Here is a 6,337-nt window from a genome sequence, read left to right as displayed (position 1 = left end):
GTAGAAGAAGAACTAACTTACTCTATTGAAGCTAAGCTTGCCAAGCTGGTAAATGGGATAAAATAGGGAGATTCGCTGGGTCATCAAATGGGAGAAAAACAACTTAAAATAATTTGTTATCTTCTTCTTTACGTTTCCAATATTTCCATTATTCCGTTGACTCTTCGCATGACTTCATTGTTTGTTACATGCTCGGTCCATGATATCTTCAGGATTCTTCTATACACCCACAGTTCAAATGCTTCTAGCTTTTTAGTCTTCTTCTTCAAGTGCCATCTTCGTTCCGAAGGTTGGCGATCATCAGGGCTATACGTATTTTCGAAACTGCTGACCGAAACAATTCGTTGCTGCTACAGCTATACCATTCCCGTAGATTCTTTAGCCAGGAGTTTCGTCTTCTTCCTATGGACCTTTTTCCTGCTATTTTCCCTTGCATAATTATTCGAAGCAGTTCATATCTTTCGCCTCTTGTAATGTGTCCCAAGTATTGCAGTTTTCGTTTTTTGATCGTAAATATGACTTCCTTTTCTTTATTCATTCTTCTCAAGACCTCGACATTTGTGACTCTCTCGGTCCATGATATTCTCAGGATTCTGCGATACATCCACAGTTCAAATGCCTCTAATTTTTTGCTTTTTAGCTTTTTAGTAGTCGACGCGTTAAGTGTCCATGCTTCCATGCTGTAAAGCAGAGTCGAGAAAATACAACACCTTGCCAGCCTAACTCTCAAGTCTAATTCCAGTTCTCTTGCATAAAGTACCTTTCTCATTTTATTGAAGTTTGTTCGTGCTTTCTCTATTCGAACTTTGATTTCTTTGGAGTAATCGTTTGTTTGATTAATTATTGTGCCAAGATAATTGTAGTTTTCAACTTGTTCCAAAGTTTTTTCGTTAATTGTCAGGCTTCCATCATTATTTTGGGTTTTTGATATCCTCATAAATTTAGTTTTCTTGATGTTTATTGATAATCCATATTCTTCTCCATACTCAACTATCTTGTTTATTAGCTTTTGGAGGTCTTGGGGGTTGTCTGCTATTATGATAGTATCGTCCGCATATCTAATGTTGTTAGTTGGTGTTCCATTGACCTTTATTCCTACTGTTTCTCCCTCAAGAGCTGTTTTCATAATTTCTTCAGAGTATGCATTGAATAGTAGTGGTGACAATACACACCCTTGTCGCACTACTTTTTTAATTTCGAACTCTTCTGATGTATGTTCATTAATGCGTATGTGTGTCTGCTGTTTATAATATAGATTTGTTATAATTCGAAGGTCATTTTATTGAAATTGTTTTGCTTTGAGGACGTCCATTAGCTCTTTGTGGCGGACTTTATCGAAAGCCTTCTTGTAATCTATGAAACAGACATATATATCTTGGTTCACATGTAAGTATCTCTTGATGAAAACGTTGAATTTAAAGAGAGCTTCTCGGGTACCTACGTTTCTACGGAATCTAAATTGGGTTTCTTCAATATCCATATCAAGTATTTGGTAAATGCGTTTATGGATGATCTTTAAAAACATTTTAAGTGTGTGAGACATCTGGCTTATGGTGCGGTGATCGGTGCATTCTCTAGCATTTTTCTTTTTTGGAAGATAAATAAATGTTGAGGTCAACCATTCATTGGGTGGGTATGTCACCTCACTGATAAATTTCATTAAAGAGCTTTAAGTCGACATCCAAATACTCATTTTCTATTATTTTAAGGATATCAATAGGTAGTTGATCTGGCCCCGGGCTTTTTCCGTTTCTGGTGTTCTTTAGTGCATGCAATATTTCTTCCTTTGTAATTTCTATACTTGTTTCTCTGTCCTCGAAAGATATGTCTTGTAGGTTTCCTGTTTCGTCGTCCAAGAGCTCTTCCATATTTCTTTCCATCGTTTTAGCTTTTCGTCAGTCGTTATCATAGTATTTCCATTTTTATCTAAAAGAGTTGTGTTATGCAGACGACGCAATACTACTCTCTCAAATTAGAAAATGTTAATTTCCCCAAAAAAGATAAAATGTATGGTTATAGCAGCAAATTTATTAAGATGTAAATTTGAGCTGGAAGGTCAAATAATAAAACAAGTGATGGAGTTTAAATAACTAGGCATCACATTATCTAGCTATTCAGAGCTCTAAACAGAAGTGAAAGATTAAGTGAATAGAGCAAACAGAGCCGCAGGTTGCCTGAATGAAAGAATATGGAGAAATAAAAACATCGGGAAGGAAATGAAAGACAGAATTTACAAAACAGTCATCAGACCAATAATGACATACGCGGTAGAAACACGACCTGACACAGAAAGGACAAAAAGGATGTTAGAAACAGCAGAGATGAAAACACTATGGGACAGAGCTAGAAGTACAGATATATGACGTAGGTGCAAGGTGGAGAATATCAAGAACTGGATAAGAAATAGAAGAGTTGAATGCAACGATCATATAAGCCGAATGACAACAAATAGAGTAGTAAAGACGGCAAGATACGGTTCCCCAATAGGAATACGATCAGTAGGAAGACCACGAAAATGATGGAACGACAACTTACTGGATGCACATTGAAAAAGAGATAGAGTCATGCCTGCATAAAAATAAGAAGATATTGCTGATGGTCTTCTTGAAGAAGGAGCTAATACTCCTTTTATTTAATGAGAGTCATTCTGCGATGTACCAAAGATACGAATAATGGAGAATGTTAAATAAGAAAATGGGAAAATGTTCCAGATCAAAGGCAAGCAAAACGGCAAGCTATCCTACTATGTTGATAGTGGGGATTGCTCACTTAGATACCATCTCTTTAAAATAATCAAATTGGACTGAACAACAAGTTAATTCTGCGAAAATTCCGAAGAAATGACCGAATGTATTATCCGCTACGGCAAGATATTTGTTTGCTAACGTTATTATTATCTGAAACAGGTCTTTTTAGATCCTAACCAGTAAAAAATATCTTTCCTAAATGGATAATAGGCTTTCTTAGAAACTTACCGTGGTAAATATTACGCGGAATGTATTACCCGTGGATACAGGATGCAAATGTAATGCTATTTTCTCAATAACCTTAAGCACAATATTATTTTCTGTCAATATTCTGTATTATTCGTAAAGCAGTCACCAAACTATGACTCTCTTGATTATTGTCCTAATTATAAACCCGACCAATAACATAAATAACTCAAGGGGATGTGGTAATTAAAAAAAGGATGACCACAAACAACACCTAATAAAATTCGAGTAAACCGACCTTCCAATTCGGCCTCCCAAAATGGTTTGACTTTCCGGCATCATTTCGAAAGCTCAGTGAGTCGCGTGGGAGAGCTTTGCGAGATGCGCCGCCATCATGCTCGCCACGTGGGAATCCGTTGGAGGAGCTTTAATCGCCTTTTGGAGCTTTCCAAACTTTAGTTTGGCACTTTCAGCCGCCTCATCCTGTCCTTAAGGGCTGCCGCGTTCGCGGGAGTGCAACAGGAGGTCGCGCGCGACGCGAAATGTAGGAAAAACTTTGGATGTATTTTTTAGGTACGCGAAAAACGAAAGTACGTCGAATGGTGTTTTTTTAAGTGAAGGTTCGTTCTATTGGACCTGTGGGACATCGGAAGTAAGTTGGATGTTCTTTTCAGACGAATCTAAATAAATACATGGCAAATGAAAAGTTTACATAAATATTTATTTTTCTTTAATTTTCTTGGTCTATACAAGCTGTCCCATTTTCTTCTGAAATAATTATTTAGTAACTCGATATTTTTATATTTTTAACATATTTTATGCTCTACATTTAATTAAGTACAATGCTCTCTATTTATTACATATAAGTGGGACAATGTACTGAATTGTCATTATTCGTCGTACATTTTACATACTTATAAAAGCATTCCTTTATGTATTGTTATTTTTGTATTCTTTTGCAGATTTTTCTGTACCATATAATTAGTAATATACTGTTCGATACAAGATATTTCGGATTTAATTTTCTAGGTATAGTTGTATACAGGGTCGGACTTATATACTGATACATTTTATCAAAATTACAGCAACCCCACAAAGTAAAAAAAAATACATATAAGTAATACTTTTATATTAAAATTAAACTTAACTATCGTCTAGATTTAAATCGGTATCACTATTATCGCTATCGTTTGATTTTTCTCTTTTTACCATCCGTTTCTTTTAGGACTATATTTGAATCATTCCATTGAACCTTATGTTCATTATCCCATGCGTGTTTACATATTTGAGATCTATCAAATTCTCTATTTTTAATATAAGATTGATGTTCACTTATTCTAACATTTAATGGCCTTGATGTTTCACCTAAATAAAACTGATCGCATTCACAAGGTATTTTATAAATGCAATTCTTTGTCCTTTCTTATTCATTGTTAGGTTTGGTTTTAGACAAAACAGATCTCAATCTCAACAAAGAAGCGGCTCTAATTATGCTAAATGAGACCAATTGTGTCGCAAATTCCTCGGCAGAATGTAGTAGGATCTGGTTACCCATATTAAAAGAGGAAGTTATTAAAAAGAAAATACCAATATTGGTAGGTCAGTAAGATATAGAGGATACATCATTTATGTTTTTTAAATAACAAACACATAAAATCAGAATTTGATGTTTATTGAAGGTAAACTAAATGCACGACCAAATACTTACCATCTCGGGATAGTATTATGAGGTTTTTTTCCTGGTTTTTCCCTCATAATTTACTATGGAATCACTAACAGGAGAATTTTACTTTCATCATGGCATGTATTTGTCTTTTTAAAGACGAATTACATGCTACGATCTTTTCTGCCGGATATTCTCAAGTTAAAGTTGATTTCATGTAATCGAATGAGCTATCTTATAAGTAAAGTCGTCCCAGGAGCGCAACTCAACAATATTGGCAATATCATTTTAAAGTCGTCTACTTTAAAATGTATAATGTACGTCTGAATTGTCAATATAGATGAGTCAGATAAAATTAAATTATTCGAAGAATTTTTCTCTAAGTAACAAAAAAACAAAATATGTTTAATTTACTAATGTTTGGATTTTAAGAACGATTTCCGAAGTGGAAATTGAAACGTAAATAAACGTATTTTAACCTTTAATTGTGGGTTATTCCCATTTAAATAGTAATTACTTTAAAATGCCACAAGAAAATAAGCTTCAGAACAATTTTTTTAAGTGTTTTTATCTCTGCTGTTTCTAACATCCTTTTTGTCCTCTCTGTGTTAGGTGGTGTTTCTGCCGCGTATGTCATTATAGGTCTGATGGCTGTTTGTAAATTCTGCCTGTTGTTTCTTCCCGATATTTTTATTTCTCCATATTGTTTCATTCAGGCAACCTGCGGCTCTGTTTACTCTATTGACTTCTTGACTATCTTCCACTTCAGTTTCGAGCTAGATAATGTTATGACTAGATATTTAAACTCCATCACTTGTTCAATTATCTGACCTTCCAGCTCCAATTTACATCTTAGTAAATTTGCTCTTATAACCATGCATTTTGCCTTTTTTGGAAAAAATGTTAAATTTTCTGGCGGTTATATTATATTGGTGCAGCATACGTTGTAAATCATCTTCACTTTGAGAGAATAGTATTGCGTCGTCTGCATAGCAGATTATTTTAAGTTGTTTTTTTTTCATTTGGTATCCTTTTTTAGTTCTTATTTTCTTTACTATTTCATCCATAATCAGGTTGAACAATAGAGGACTGTTTTGGTAGATATTTTAGATCGTTTTGATTATTCCTAGAGGTATCTCTCTTGCGTACAATAAGTGGATCATTTCCTTTAATTTAAACAGGTCAAATGCCTTCTCAAGGTCCACGAAACATAAATATTCCGGTTTGTTGTATTCTAATGATTTCTCTTGCACTTGCCTCATTATAAATATAGCGTCGTCAGTCCATGATCTTCCCGACCTAAAACCTTGTTGTTCTTCTGTTAGTATTATAATTTCATTCAGATTATTTGTTATTACTTTGGTTGCTAATTTTAGTGTTGTGTTTAATAAATTGATTCCTATGTAATTATCCGGATCCGATTTGTCTTCCTTTTTGAAGAGAGATATTAGAATGCTTGATCTCCATTCTTGAGAAATTCTGTTTTGTTCTATTATTTTTTGGATTAGTTTTGATAGTTGTTTGATCAGATCTGGTCCTCCGTACTTTAGGAGTTCGTTCGATATTCTGTCCTCTCCTGGTGATTTTCTATTCTTTAATTTCCTTGCTTCTTTTACCTCTTCCTCCTCAATATTTATTTCTTCGTTTGTCGTCACCTCTGGTGTTGGTGGTTCATTATCGTCACCTTTAGCGAATAGGGATCGAAAGTAGTCTACCCATGTTTCCTTCTGATTGTGTTTCG

The 6,337-nt window shown here is 34.5% G+C and overlaps 1 protein-coding gene across 1 annotated transcript in view; it reads left to right on the top strand.

The window, feature by feature from the left end:
* The first annotated feature begins 3,408 nt into the window (after window positions 1-3,408).
* The window catches only part of LOC140438580 (uncharacterized), a 239,032-nt gene continuing 236,103 nt past the window's right edge, over window positions 3,409-6,337 (top strand). The window contains exon 1 of the mRNA XM_072528243.1: window positions 3,409-3,585. The gene's annotated coding sequence lies outside the window, so the exon portion shown is untranslated. The remainder of the gene's footprint in view (window positions 3,586-6,337) is intronic.

The sequence above is a fragment of the Diabrotica undecimpunctata genome, chromosome 4 (assembly GCF_040954645.1).
Source record: "Diabrotica undecimpunctata isolate CICGRU chromosome 4, icDiaUnde3, whole genome shotgun sequence".
In the NCBI taxonomy this organism is placed as follows: domain Eukaryota; kingdom Metazoa; phylum Arthropoda; class Insecta; order Coleoptera; family Chrysomelidae; genus Diabrotica; species Diabrotica undecimpunctata.
Note: the sequence above shows the minus strand (reverse complement) of the source record. Positions and strands in the feature narration are given on the sequence as shown.